This window comes from Dioscorea cayenensis, unplaced genomic scaffold (assembly GCF_009730915.1).
Source record: "Dioscorea cayenensis subsp. rotundata cultivar TDr96_F1 unplaced genomic scaffold, TDr96_F1_v2_PseudoChromosome.rev07_lg8_w22 25.fasta BLBR01001769.1, whole genome shotgun sequence".
Taxonomy (NCBI): Eukaryota; Viridiplantae; Streptophyta; class Magnoliopsida; order Dioscoreales; family Dioscoreaceae; genus Dioscorea; species Dioscorea cayenensis.
Window position 1 is genome coordinate 1 of NW_024088160.1, and position 16,535 is coordinate 16,535.

Genomic DNA, 16,535 nt, shown 5'->3' on the forward strand with positions numbered 1-16,535 from the left:
TTCAAGATTCATCAACAAAGTGTAAAGAAATTGCATTATGCATGCTTTCCAATTAATTTAGTTTGCACATCGCTTCCTTGTGATTGTTTTTCATGTTTTTGTTGTGATTTTGATGAAGTTGCTTGATATGGGGATTGATGATAAGAAGAAGAAGCAAGAAGGGAAGAAGAAGGGAGGTGGGAAGGTGTCTTTCTTTAAGTTGTTCTCCTTTGCTGATCCCAAGGATGTGGCGCTCATGGCTGTTGGCACGATTGCCGCCATGGCCAATGGACTCTCCAACCCCCTCATGATCTTCATCTCTGGAGATCTTATAAACGCCTTTGGAGTTGCTAATAAGGACAATGTGGTTCACTTGGTATCCAAGGTTTGTGGACATACATCATTCCATTTGATTTCCAAGTTTCAGATTTGGTTTTGCATTTAAGAATTAATTTGTACTGCTGTTATTAGGCTTTGCTTTTCAGGTTAAACCATGCATTCACTGTACCATTTTGATTTGATTGAATTAGATATGTGATAAGAAAGTATTTTGATTCTAAATTTAATAAGTGATAGATGTAATGACTGCCTATTTGTTTTTTCTTCTTAATATTGGTTTTGATATCTAACTACGACGAGTGGAAAACAGATGACATGCATGCATATATAACTGTTTAGTTTCGGAATGTTCGTCATTCAAGTTGTTAGAAGTTCTTTATTAATCTTCATTGATATTTCATCTGAATTACGCTGGTTTGATTTCATTGGTTCTGCCAAACATAAATAAATAAAATAATGAACAAGACACAAATGTTTATGGAAAAAAGCTGAAAGTATACTTTCAATAATCACATTTGCTGATAATCACCTTTCATTTGGATTTCATTGCTGCTTGCAATTAATATTCATTGTTGCACAATAAAATTATTCTAAGCACTTTCAAATGATTCTTCCATTCTCCTTTCAGGTAATTATCAAATATGTTTATTTGGCTATGGGGTCTGGAGTTGCTTCATTCCTACGTATGTGTGAAACTACCTTTTTTTTTCTCTCCTTTTTTATCTATGAAAATTTTCAATTCTTTCTGATATTCATATCCTTTAAATAAGCTTATGATGCCTTTGGTGGGTTTTTTTGTTATGACTTTTAAACATTTGGCTTATAATTGGATGTGGATTAATTTCATGGGTTGGTTTGTCTTACAGTTTCTACACTAGCTTTTATACTCTGCCAACATGAAAAATTTTCAACAATAATAATAAAAGCTAATAGTCCCGACTATTTTGAGGTCTACTACATAAATTCTACATTTGAACATTGCTCTGTTAGAAACCAAAAAACTAAATAAATTAAGCTCAAACATATCATAATGTAAGAGTTCTATTAAAACCTTTCTAGGTCCACCTCTTCTTTTACAACCCTTCATATAAAAGCCTCCCATTTTTCAGATGGAGACTTCTATCAGTTGTTTGAGAACATGAACATACCATCTTGAATGGTTCTATGTTAACTTATCAATAATATCTGTCACTCTTAATATATTTTGAATAAATTCATTCTTTAAATAGTTATTTATAATAATACTTGACATTCAATATTTCAACGTTCTCATCGTAGTCACGCTTTATTCTTTAAATGTGTTGTTTTGCCAAAACCACTTGGTTCAAGTGGTTAGAGGCATTAACATGGCTCCCTTATATAGCATGTGGAGTGGCGATGGTTTGAATTTTTTGTTGGAGGAATTAACTCACTGGTGTTATTGCCTAACTCTGGTGCCCATGATGTGAAAGCGCATTTGAGACAATAACTCATGTGTAATAGAGATATTAACAAGTGCTTATCATCTTTGTCAAACAAAAAAAAATGTTGTTTCGTTAGAGTCAAATACATTATAGCTAGCCCAACAACCATTTTACAGAACTAGCCTATCCATTTAAGAAGCAATCTATGATCATAAAAATCTCCAAAAGCTCTCCTATTTTATCCAACCCACTATAATTCTAGCTATTTGTGACATTTTCTGGATATTCCTAGTCATCTTTGATTATAGAGTCTAAATATCAAACATTTTACTTCTACTAATTTTAGTATAATTCATTTTAACTTCTCTTTCATGTCCACTTGTTTAATTAGTAAAATTATATTTCAGTGATTCTATCTTTATCAATCCTATAAAGCACTTACATTGTCAAGAATTTCTTAATATCTCTAACTTTAAATTGATATTTTCCTTATTTTTATTAACTAAAACTATGTGATTGTTAAACATGTACTTAGAAATCTTATTTTAAATTTGCTTAATCCATTCAGTTATAGGAATATCACTTTTAAAATAAGTCCAATTGTTTATGTCATTATAGATATGAAAGTAGAAAATTTCTTGCACATACAATTTTTTTTAATTAAAATAAAAATTGATATAAAAAATGCAGTAAATACATTTCATACATTCTTTATTCTTAAAGATTGTAACAAGACGTGGCTTGCGTTATGAATTGGAATTTCATGATAGTGCTTTTAGTGATCTTGTAGATCCATTGATTCGGGTGTTTTAAAAGGGGTTTTGGCTGTGGATGCTTCTTATTATCTTATTTTGGATTTCTTTTTAGTATAGATTTTTTTTTATTATGAATATTAGCAGTTGGAATGCTAATAAAAATATGGGTTTGTACAAACCTTAGTAGAGCAAGTGGGGGTGGGGTCCATATACACAAAGGCACTGGAACCGCCTATACATAAGCACTACTCACAGTCCCTGATATATGCCCTCACTAGTAATTCAATCCTTCACCACTTATGAATAGTTTTAACGGGAACATGGTTACCAATATATCATTTGCCCATTGATATTTTTAATTTAGATCTCTTGATTGTAGAGTTATTGCGTAGGTTTTTAGTTTTTGTTGATTGAAAATTTACTGTATTCTTTTCTTCATTTTGAGGTTTATAAATGATTTTTGTATTTTTCTTCTTAAAGTAAATATAATTTAATATAAAAAATGAAAATTATTCATAGCACAATGTTGAATGTTGCCATTGGTTCTGTATCTTCTTTCTTTCTTTCTTCTTCTTGTTTTTTTTTAATTTTTCTTTGAGAAATGTGGTTTGCTACAGTAACATTGAACTTTGACTTGGGAGGGGAATGAAACACCACTGCCCTATTGCAAAGGTGTTGTTAATATTTCCAGGACTAATGCAATTTTTAATGTGTTTATCGGTGGAACAATTATTTGAAATGATGCTAACTGTTATTTAAAAGAAATTATTTGGTTCTTTTATCAGTGTTATGGCGTAAAACATATTCTAACAAGAGGCTAATGTTTAAAAAAATTAATCTAGAGGTATCATGTTGGATGATTACTGGAGAAAGGCAAGCAGCACGGATTCGCGGTTTGTACTTGAAAACTATACTGAGACAAGACATGGCATTCTTTGATAATGAAACAACAACTGGAGAAGTGATTGGAAGAATGTCGAGGGACACAATTCGTATTCAAGAAGCTATTGCGAAGGTGATTCCTTGATAAAAGTCGCGAAGCTAAACATATTTTCGTTTCATTTATATTTGAATGTCCATGTTATGTTTGCCATAAGGTTGTGAAAAAAAAAAATATTGGACATAAGATCCCTTCGACTTACTCGTCATTTTTTTACTTTCTTGATATTTTAGGTGGGAATGTTCATGCAACTTGTGACCACATTTTTTGGAGGCTTCATAATAGCATTTATAAGAGGATGGCATCTCTCACTTGCCTTGATGTCTTTAGTTCCTCTTATTGTAATATCTGGTAGCATCATTTCAATAATTACATCATCATTGTCATCCACGGAGCAAGATGCATATGCTGATGCAGGAAATGTTGTTGAACAAACAATTGGAGCAATGAGAACAGTAAGTTCAAGCCTTTGTGCATTTTTCATCAATGGTTCAATTACTAGTGGTCTAAATAGATAATTATTTCCTCTCATCAACATATGTAAGGTTGCTTCATTTACTGGCGAGAAGGTAGCCATTTCAAAGTACAACCAGTTTATTAAAGTAGCATACAAATCTTTTGTTCTTCAAGGGATTTTTTCTGGCGTAGGAGGTGGTACTGTATGGTTAATTGTCTCTAGCACCTACTCACTAGCAATATGGTATGGTGGTAAGCTGATTCTTCAAAAAGAATACAATGGTGGTACAGTTATTAACATTGTAATGGCAGTTATGGCAGGTGGAACGTAAGTACAATTTTTTTTTATACATATTATAGTGTTTTAAAGCAATGAAAATGAAATTCTTTATGCAACAATAATTTTTGGACTTGATTCTTACATATTATAATTGTAGGTCACTTGGTCAAGTATTACCTTGTGTGATTGCATTTGTTGAAGGGCAAGCTGCATCATATAAAATGTTTGAGACAATTAAGAGAAAACCTACAATTGATGTTTATGATACAAACGGTATGGTGTTGGAAGATTTAAAGGGTGTTATTGATCTGAAAGATGTAACTTTTAGCTACCCATCAAGGCCAGACCATCTTATATTTGATGGTTTCTCACTGCATGTACATAGTGGCAAAACTATGGCTCTAGTTGGGGAGAGTGGCAGTGGGAAATCCACTGTGATTAGTCTGTTGGAGAGGTTTTATGATCCACAGGGTGGTGAAGTCCTAATTGATGGTGTAAACCTGAAGAACTTGAATCTCAAATGGATTAGAGAAAAGATTGGGCTTGTAAGCCAGGAACCCGTTTTATTTACGATGACAATCAGAGAAAATATTGCATATGGAAAGGAAGGCGTAACCCTTGAGGAAATCCAAACAGCAGTTGAGCTTGCCAATGCTGCAAATTTCATTGACAAGATGCCCAATGTAGATATAATCTTCCTATTTTCATCTAGTTGCTTTCATGCCATCTGTTGTTATTAGTGACTCTTTTTTTTCTTCCACAGGGTCTGGACACCATGGTTGGTGAGCATGGAACACAACTTTCTGGTGGGCAAAAACAGAGGATTGCAATTGCGAGGTCAATCTTGAAAAACCCAAAAAAATCTTGTTACTGGATGAAGCTACTAGTGCACTAGATGCAGAATCAGAGCGAATAGTTCAAGAAGCATTGGTCAGGGTCTTGGTAGATAGAACCACCATTATCGTAGCTCATCGTCTAGGGTACAGTGAAAAAAATGCTGATACAATAGCAGTTGTTTATCAGAGGAAAAAAATAGTAGAACAAAGGTATACATTTTAATTTTTCTTAATTCCATAGTTTGAAATTAATGCGCTATTTTTCTTTTTTAGTTTTAATGCGTTGCATGCATGTTGGGCAGGTTCACATGCAAATTTGATCAGCCATTCTGAAGGAACCTATTCCCAGCTTATTAGATTACAAGAAAAATCAAAAACATAGATGAAAGGAAGAATCCCTATAAATATTCAGAAAATATGGTTTTTAAGTAATGATACAGTAACACCCATAGTTAGATCAGAGAGCCATAGATCTACAAGGAGGTCAACAAGTAGAGGCTTCACATTAATTTCTCAGAATAACAACAGAGAAGATGATTCTGAGAAACCTCTAGAAAAAGATAACAATGGGATTCGTAAACAAGTCTCAATCAAACGGCTTGTATCTCTGAACAAGCCAGAGGCACCAATTCTTGCACTGGCATCTATTATAGGTGCCATTAATGGACTGACAATGCCAGTGTTTGGGTTCTTGTTATCAAGTGCCATACAAACATTCTATGAACCTCCACATGAGCTTCGCAAGCATTCCAGTCTTTGGGCATTAAGGTTTTTGGCCATGGGATTTATATGTTTCGTGGTATCACCTGTGGATAGCTTCCTCTTTGGCATAGCTGGTGGAAAGCTGAGTCGAGCGGATCCGTTCTCTTTCATTTGAGAGGGTGGTGCACCAAGAGATCAGTTGGTTTGATGAGCCTTCACATTCCAGGTCCCTATTTAATTTTGATAATTTCTTTCTATGAGTTAGATTGAATGTTATGTACATATTGAATTTCCTTCACATTGTAGTGGGGCCATAGGTGAGAGGTTGTCTGCTGATGCTACGACAGTGAGCGAGTATTGTGGGAGAAAGTTTATCACAAATGGTTCAAATCTTGTCTATGGTTATTGCTGGGCTTGTGATAGCCATGATTGCTAACTGGAAGTTGGCATTTACAGTTATAGCCTTGCTTCCTTTAATCTGTCTACAAGGGGTATGCTAAGATGAAGTTTCTCCCAGGGTTTTCAGTGCAGATGCAAAGGTAACTTCTCTCGAGAATTTAACAGTTGCATTCTACGTGAGAGCTTGATTGGGATGGGCGAGGAATTTGAGTTTGCAGGTCAAGTATGAAGAAGCGAGTCAGGTGGCAAATGATGCAGTTGGAAACATTAGAACCGTGGCATCGTTTTTGTGCTGAGACGAGAGTGATGAAAAGTGTATCAGAAGAAATGCGAAGGTCCCCTTGAGAAATGGAGTTCGGCAAGGGATCATTAGCGGGTTGGGGTTTGGCTTCTCATTTCGCAGTGCTGTACGTTGGTTACGCCATTTGCTTTCTATGCTGGAGCTCGTTTTCATGCATAATGGGAGCGCCACTTTCGACCAAGTCTTCAAAGTGAGTGGCCATTTCTATATATTCCATATATTCTACTATTTTCCTTACATTTTAAAATAAATATTTGTGAGTTTAATGTAATAATTCATGATGGCAGGTGTTTTACGCATTAACAATGGCAGCTTCAGGTGTATTACAATCCAGCAGCTTTATCGGTACAAACACCAACAAAGCTAAGGATTCAGCCGCTTCGATCTTTGAGATTCTTGACCACAAGTCCAAGATTGACTCCAGCACCGATGAGGGTGTCACATTATCAAATGTGCAAGGCGACATTGTGTTTCAACATGTTAGCTTTTCAAGTACCCAACTAGACCTGAAGTTCAAATCTTCAAAGACCTTTGCTTAACTATTTCCTCTGGAAAGGTACATACATATATATAAGTTCTTTTTTTATATCATGTTATAATATCATTAATCCAGGTTTCATTTTTTTTTTGTTTAGACTGTCGCATTAGTTGGTGAGAGTGGCAGTGGGAAATCTACTGTTATTGCCATGCTAGAGAGGTTCTATGATCCAGATTCTGGCATGATCTTACTCGACGGAGTTAAATTTCAAGACTTGAAGATTTGTTGGTTAAGACAACAGATAGGTTTGGTGAGCCAGGAACCATTGCTATTCAATGACACAATACATGCTAACATTGCCTACGGTAAGCAAGGACAAGTATCCGAAGAGGAGATTATATCGGTAGCGGAGGTGGCCAATGCGCACAGGTTTGTGTCTGGATTGCCTCATGGGTATGACACCAATGTTGGCGAGAGAGGAGCTCAGTTGTCTGGTGGCCAGAAACAAAGGATTGCGATAGCGAGAGCCATCATCAAGGACCCCAAGATCTTGTTGCTCGATGAGGCAACTAGTGCTTTAGATGCCGAGTCTGAGCGTATGGTTCAAGAAGCATTGGATAGAGTCATGGTTGGGAGGACTTCTATTGTGGTGGCACATCGGTTGTCAACGATTAAGGGAGCTGATGTCATCGCGGTGGTTAAAAATGGAGTGATTGTTGAGCAAGGGAAGCATGAGGAGCTTAGAGAGTTGCCTAATGGAGTTTATGCATCTCTGGTGGCATTACATTCTAGCTCCGCCTCTTGAACTTAATTTGTTTGAATGTAATGTGTTTTCTATATTTCTTCTTAATTTTTTTAAAGGCAAATTATATATATATAAATATATATTAACCACTTATGTAATAGGATAGTGGTAGTTATTCTCTTTAAATTCAGGATTCAAATCTCTCCTAACTCAATAGTTACTAGTTCATATACTTATCCAAATTTATTATATATATATATATATATATACTCAATAGTTACAAATTTTTAATTTGGAAATCCCTTTGTCAAGATTTTTAAATATTCTTTGAAATAAAAAAAAAATTCACCCACATAACTTGCTTGAATATGGGTTGTCCAATCAATCTAGGGGCAAAAAAAAGTCTTTATATGGTAGTTGAACTCAAATTTTTGCCTTGGAGTTTTACCTCTAAGGTTTCTATTCTGATAAATAGCTCCCTAAATAGCTATGTCTATTACTGTAGTGGGTTAATAACCCCATACTTGCTCCTATCTGAATTAGTAAAGGAAGTTCTTAGTTCTATATTACCACATGCTTTTAGCTCAAGGATACTTTACAAAGTGTCCCTTCAGTAGTGGGGGAAGATTTGTCATTTTCAATATGCAAACAATATTATCATCTTGACCGCATGTGGTAAAGAAGATCTCAGAATTATCAAGATTATGTTGTACTTCTTTGAAGGTGTCTTGGGACTTGTAATTACTTTTTAGTAGATTTGTCTATATTTTTTGCATGTTGGGCAAAACCTAGAGATTCCTCTGCTCGAGCCTTGAATTACTCACCCGGGCATCTTCCACTCATATGTCTTGGGGTCCCTTTTTTTGGTAGAGGCCTCTTATGTGAAGATTGGACAAAGGTTATCATCGCTATTAGAGGTTGGTTCTACTCAAGGAAAAATAGATAGTTATCTCTAGGTGGGAGTCTGACTCTCCTCAACTCGGTTTTATCCTCCATCTTGACCTGCTGGATGTCTATTTTCAAGCTCTAGAAATGGGTCACACAGGTGATTGATATAGTACGCCAAAATTTTTTTTGGCGAGACTGGACATAGATAGCACTAGTTATTGTCTCTTTAATTTGAAGTGACTATGCAAATCTCAAAATCAAGGAGGATGGAGAATATTGAACCTTTAAGATTTTAATAACGCCGTTCTTGGCAAGTGGTGGTGATAAATTGTGAATGGTACTTGTTGGTGTGGGGATCCTATTATCAGATTCAACTACTTCCAACACGGTCTTACCTACAATCTTAATCACACATTCCCCAAAAGTAGGTCTTTCTTTTGGAATGAGATCATGGATTGCCTTCTAGCTTTCAACTCCTGCATTTCACTGTAATTATAGATGGATCCTAATTTATAAATCAATGGATTTTGTTTGAGACCTTCTCCCTTTGCTTTTCCTTTTTTGTTTCAACAATGATGGATTAAGCAACAGTGAAACCTTGATAATTTGGGGTTGTCCTTGTCCTCCAAAGGTTAGTATTTTCAACTATTTAGCATAAGATAATAAGATTCTCACACTTAATAACCTTACTATCAAGGAATGTAATAGGTTCCCAACTATTATTTCCGTATTTTGTTATTTTGGGATTAAAACTATCAACCATCTCTCCCTCCACCGTGCTTATGTCGTTCAACTATGGAATCACTATGGGCACATATATATTCGAGCTTTCTCAACTCCCCATGTCATGGGATGATCTATGGGACTTTTAGAGGAACAGTTTAAATCCATCGATTTGAGGCACCTAGGACACTCTATCATGGGCTATTAATTGTTTAGAACATTAATTTGGCTAGAACGGGTGATAGTTTTTTTTTTTTTTAAAAAAATTTCAAACTATTTTACCAATATTAGGGTCATTAAAACTAATCACTTGTTTCTACTATGGATCTCTATAGTTCCTAAAGCGAAAAGAGCCAAGCTAAAGGACTAGGTGACTATGGTAACAAGGAGACTGTAGTCGGGGTCCCATGTGAGCGATCTTGAGAATTTGCCACCTGGATCCTTGATATCATCCTTGCCCAGTTTGTCACTTGGATGGATGACACCTCCTAATTAATCTCAAGGACACCACCAATCTCTCGGTGTTGCTTCTAGTTGGACTCCACGCCAAGTGGACAAAGATGATGTATTCCTTTTCATTTTTTTTTTTTTTGTTGTCTAATCTATTCCTAGTTGTATGCGCCTGATCTTTTTATAACTTTCTTTTTTCAATGAGGTATTGGTTAATTATCCACTTTTACCGCAAGTGAATGGGATCTAAAGATATATTTGATGGCGGCCCATCAAGCATTATACTCCTAATTACCATCCAATTTTATCCTCATGGCAACTTGGGGGCATGCACGCTCACTGAACTTCCTCGAATATATATATATATATATAGAGAGAGAGAGAGAGAGAGTACTATTATCTCTCCTTGTGAACTTATAGAGGTCCTTGAAATCTCAACAAGAAGTGATTGAGGTTTTACCTCCTGTTTAATCTCTTATCCCTGATTCCTTCTGTGGTTCCTCCAAATCTCAAAGTTTGGTAGCTTTATTTTATCTAATTACCATCAATTTATATTTGAGAGATCAAGATCAAACCCTTGATTCGGTTGTGCAAACTCTGCCGAACTTCACCCATAGGGGAGTTTCTTATGATGCCAAGTGAGGCCACGGTGCCCAGGACTAAAATTCCATTGTCGCCTGGTTGACCCACTCCGAGTCGCTGCTTGATTGCTTGACCACCTAAGTGTGTTTCGATCAAAATCTTCATCAGGTACTGTAACTAGGTGAAACTTGTCCCACGGGGTTTCTTGTGATACTAAGTGAAACTGTGAGGTCACATGTTAGGATGTCATTGTCACCCGGCCTAGACCCAACTGCTCTAGAATAAATTCCAGTAAAGAAGGATTTTTAAATCAAGCCTCATCACATGTGCCTCGAAATAGTGAAAATGCCTTGGCTATTTTGGCATGTTTGTTTGCTATTGTTGTTTCAGTTTTCTTTCTATTCCTTTTGTTATTTTTGTTCCTTTTAGTTAGCCTACTTTATACAATCATGTATATAAGAATGTTTTGTACAGAAGAATAGATATGAAAATGAAAATGGAGGGAAGTGCATTGCTTCTTCTTCGAAATCTCTAAAGCCAACACAATTAATCTATCTAACTGGTATATATATATATATATATATTGAATGTTAAAAAAACTAAAACTTAATCTTTGAAAGGATCCACAGTTTGTTGTCTTTTAAAAAAACTGCTTTAAAAATTGAAAAATACTCCAAATTCAAATTGAAATGGGGATAAGGTAGCATTTGCTTTTACTAGTAATGAGCCTTTTGAAAAAGACCTTACTGTGATAAAAAAAGCAAAGAAAGAATATATTTCATAATGAAAAAAATGTAAGAACATATTTCCACTAATCTATGTATGGGCTCCATTCCAATATATCCCGAGGAATGGGCCAATGAACACTTAGGGCGTGTTTGGTTCGGAAGTAGGGTACCGAAGTGATGGAAGTAGGAAGTGGTTACTTCAGTAGAAGTGGGGATTTCGGCTGGAGGTGTCTATTTCCATGTGTTTGGTTAGGAGGGAAAATATCACATCAGTGACCACTTCAGGTGTTTGGATGGTAGAAGTGAAAATCTCGAAAATGTGACTTCACCAGTTCCTTGTGTTTGGTAGCACCGAAGTGGGGTTATGATCACCACTTCGGTGAGGAGGGGTGAGCTTACCCCATGTTTGTTAGGGATGTTATAAATTATTTGAAAATGTTAAAATACTAATTAAAGAAAATCAGCCTTTCAATATTTATTTAACTTTGCAATATTAATTTTTTTTCTTAAATTAGAAAAATTTGAGGTATTTTTAATTTTTTTCCTTAATCCAAAAAAAATTAATATTGTATCGCTACTGAATGTTTTTATGAATACAACAAACATTTCATAAATTCGGTTAATTTAACTTTGCAATATTAATTTTTTTCTTAAATTAGAAAAATTTGAGGTATTTTTAATTTTTTTCCTTAATCCAAAAAAATTAATATTATATCGCTACTGAATGTTTTATGAATACAACAAACATTTCATAAATTCAGGTTAATTTAACTTTGCAATATTAATTTTTTTTCCTTAAATTAAAAAATTTGAGGTATTTTAATTTTTCTTTAATCCAAAAATTAATATTGTACTGCTACGAATGTTTTATGAATACAACAAACATTTCATAAATTCGGTTAATTTAACTTTGCAATATTAATTTTTTTTCCTTAAATTAGAAACTTTGCGGTATTTAATTTTTCCTTAACCAAAAAATTTATGCTACGAATGTTTTATGAATATAACAAACATTGTATACATTGGGTTAATTTAACTTTGCCATAGTAAATTTTGATTCTTTAATTCTAAATTTAAGTTATGTAATTGTTTTTTTAATCAAGAAATCAATAACTTGCCAATATTTACAATTTTTTTGTCAACTCAAAATTAAAGTTATTGAAGTTGTTGATCTCTTTTATAGCTTTTGATCCGAAATTTAAAGTTTAACATATGTTATCAATATTCCGTTTATTACAATTTGTTTTTTAAAGTTTTTCCTATTGAATTGAAAGTCCAAGAATTCAAAAAACTTTTATTAAAACTTTTGAACATTGATTGTCATGCTTTGCATACAAGAAAAACATCCAAAAAAACTTGTATTATTATAACCAAGCAACATAAGTTTATACAGAGTCGCAAATATACATAGATTGTACATCACCCATGCCAACAATTAGGATATACAATTCCATCACCATGAAATTACAAGTTATCTCGGTAAATAAAAAAACAACACGCTTTTTTTCGCAAACATTGAACTCATTCGAGCAGATCAAAGAAGAAGAACATTCTCAAAGACAATCAAGAAAGATTTCTTCCAAGCAAGCACTACTCCTCTCTTCCTCAAGACTTCTCGGGCAGCCTCCGCAATAATATGATGCAACCATAAAGCAAACATACTGACGAAAATTTAAATTAAGCTTGTTAAATAAGATAACTTGCCAATGTCATTGTTCTGAAACCAATACTTCAGCACTACACATTCTTACAATCATTGAATTCAGCAAAAATTGTTTTGTAATCTCACTGATCCATCCGGAATGGCCTAGAGCAGGAGCCTAATTGCAATCATAGAAGCAGTGAAAAGTAGATGCTAGACTAACGGCATTAAACACAACCAAAAATAACAAGAAACAATGGTTGTTTTTTATGACTTTGCTATGAAGTCTTTAAAACAAAATGTCCAAATATTTCAGAGATACCTTTGAGAAAGAAATTCATCAAACAATTGATAAGAAATACCTTTGATTGAAAGTGCTAGTGAGCACACACCAAAAGAAGTAGTACTGGATAAAGTTTGAATGAATTAATTTTAAGATCTACATGTGATTATCAGGCTGGCATGTTTGACAACATTGCCATTTGCTCTGGTCCTCTACAACTCAAGCAATTCCGAACTATGTCTTCATTAAATATCAACCAACTGAAGCATCAACAAATCAATGATTAGAAGAAAAAAATAACTGTGACAAAAAGTGTAAAATTAGACGCAGTTAAGGATATAAGATTACGAGATTATTGATAAAGAAATAATTATCATCGTATGATGCATTTTACTGGAAAAAAAAAATGCTACCTTGTCGTACGTGCCAATACATGCCTTTTCGGGTCCTCAATATTGACTTTCTTTCAAGCACTCGTGTTTGCTTGGCATGGCTCGGTGGTAGCAATAGCAACAATTTAAGCACATTCATTGGCACATGTTCTTGAAAAAAAAAACAACCAAAGGGACCAAATCCTATACAAAGTGGCTGCAATGGTGGCACTCTGTGCCACCTGATTGCCCCCGCCACGCTTGTATAAACTGCTAAGAAAAAAATAATCTCATGGAAAGGAGGTTAAAGCGAAAAAAAATAAAATACTTATGAAACCCTTAAAATACAAATAATGCTTAAAAACAACAATGTAACGCTACGTTGACACTCAAGCAAATTAGATGCACAAAGGTCGCAAAAAGATTGGCATCAAGTGCCCCTCAATTTTGCCCTCACCGCTGCTCCAATTTAAACTCTTGCGCCATATTAGAGAACAAAGGTGCCTCAAAGGTAATGTCACAATTTGCCTTTCATCATTGCCATCCCTACATTACCCCGAAATGAAATCCACAAAAAAACAAAGGAAATAAGAGCCGAAAAACCATAGTGACAGCATAAACATATATCCCAACCATGCAGAGCAACATAAAGATAAGCATGTCCAACAAACATGAAAGCAAAAAGACAAAAACATGAAATGCATGAATGGATGCAACCACGAAAGAAGTGTCCAATGCTATGTTCACCCATCACAAAAACATAAGGCGCCCCGATGCATGCAATGCACAACCATGCAATAAAATAACTAGTTACTAGAAGCAGGGTTCAGTCAAGTGAGGTCAAGCAAGAGGGTGCTAAATCAAACCATCCCCGGATAGAAAAGTTTCTATCCAATCCTTCCTCGTGTCCATGTCCTTCACCATGAAGCCTCTTGCCTCAATCTCACGGAATTGCGTAAAAATCAAACACCTGAACAAGTTCCTTCTTTTCAAAACCATCAACCTCCATAACCTTGGCATACAAGCTTTCTGTCCAGTGTGTGGGGTTCTTAATAGCATATGCCATTTCTCCCACCACAACAATCGATCACCCATCATTGAAGGATTTTTTTGGAACCCCTACTGAGCGCTGAGACCTTGGTGTTGATGAGGTTGCATGGATGTCGACGTGGTCGCCGATGCCAGTGGGGCGTAGTTCGTGATCAAGATCATCATCACTTGGTTGTTCTATTGGTTCTTCATCAAAGTTGTTGTTATTGTTGCCTTCGTGTTCTGAGTTTTCTCCCAAATCAGCGAACATGCACGCCGCAGACACGCCCTGCTGCATTGTCCTCCCCACATATAACCCCTCAATGACTCATAATGCTCAATTGGTTTGTTTATGAAAGCCTTTTGTCACGGGTGTGCCTATATTACAGTGCCATACACGACAAGGTACAGATATAATCATGCTCCTATCATGCAAATAATACATGTAAAGTCGGTTCATGTTACCTCGATATATGTTAAGGCAACCACGGATCAAGGGTGATGGTCTTCGTGGCATCATCCCATCCGCACCACCGAAGTTCTCTCACTTTCTTTATCTCCGCTGCATCGTGATTTCAAAGTTCGATAATGATTTTTCAACATTCTCCGCACCGAATTCGAAAGATTAAACCTAGCATTTACAAAGAATGCAGAAGAAAGACAAATGCTCGCTCGCTTGAATGATTTGTCACATTTCAACCCTTTTCGCACTTGTTCCACCGTAATCGGGATCAAGAAGGCATCATATTCAGCCCTTCCATCGCTTGTTAGGGGTACCGCGCTGTCGCCGTAAGCCTTTTGATGATGACTTCTCCGTCAGACGCTCAATGCCCTCCATCGTAGCCGGAATTCTATTGGAAAAATTATAACTACGTTAGATTCTTAAATCTATCCGTGTAAACCGCCGCTTGTACGTAACCATACACATCCATATCTCATATCATGGTAACGAATGAATTATGTGTCAAGGGAAAAACAAAAAGAAATCGCAAGCGCCATTATAAAGACAAGTGAATCATGAAAAAAAGAAACCAAAAATATGACACTCGCTTACCATGAAAAACAACAAAGGACGTAATGATACGAACATACAATGGAATTAGGGAAGCCATAGAACAAGTGAACTAATGACAGAATACAATGAAATAAACAAGGGAAATATCAAGCGATAATACTATGAAGATGTAAATGCATCAACAAATGGAAATAACAAAGGAATTATGAAAATAATCGGCAGTGAAGATAAACAACTCAACAATCAAGATGAAAAAGATGTACTCTAGACATCATAGTCTAACGAAGTAAATCCATCCAAGGAAAAAAATTCAGGTAAAACAAACAGTTCACAAGGCAAACTTTTTCTAATCAAAGAAAACCACTATAAGTCATCCACATGTCGCTTTGCTATCTTGTCTCTAAGTTCAATCCAAGCCCGATTCTCTTCCCGTTGTTCTCGCCGCGATCGGGCAGTGTTGACATGATTTGCTCATCATTTTTGTGTGGTTTCTTCATGCATCAACATATCGCTTTGGGTCAAGACCGCTATATAGTTATGCAATATGCAACATGCAAGAACTAATTTAACTTGTGTCCTAAAAAGGGAAGAAAGGGTGTGATGTAAGAATCTTGAAACGATTTTTTTCAAGATTGCGAAAAGCACGCCCTACACGAGACCGTAGCATCGAGTGTCGAAGGTTAAACAATTCCCTTTGGATTTGTTGGTGCCCTTCCACCGTGTTCTTTCAGTGATACCCTAACACCTCGACACGGTGCTATGAACCCTTGCATAGTAGTATAACCAGCGTCTACAAGATAATACTTCCCTACAATAATGACACCTGTCAATTGGTCATTCGTGTAATATATTAATTCACTAGTACTCGGTCTCCTACCTTCTATCAATTTTAATCCTTCAGGTTGTGGTCTTGCTAGTGCATCTTTTAAAACAGTGAAGTCATTCGCTGATCCCTCCCAACCCGCCAACACATAAGTGAAATGCAAATCAGGATTAACAACAGCCAACACATTCTGGGTTGGGCCTTTACGACCACGAAACCGAGGCATTTCTTCAGGTGGGACGGACGCATCAATGTGCGTCCCATCTAACAACCCCTATACAAACCCCTACACCGTAAAAAGTATATGAAGGAAATTGAAGGAATGATTATTCATCAAATGAGTAAATTTATGTTATATGCCAAATTTACTTACTTTGAAGAATGGATA

At 35.7% G+C, this 16,535-nt stretch overlaps 1 pseudogene; it reads left to right on the top strand.

Annotated features, from left to right (window-relative positions):
• Positions 1–220: 220 nt before the first annotated feature.
• LOC120256971 lies at positions 221–7,804 on the top strand (annotated as a pseudogene).
• The last annotated feature ends 8,731 nt before the right edge of the window (positions 7,805–16,535 follow it).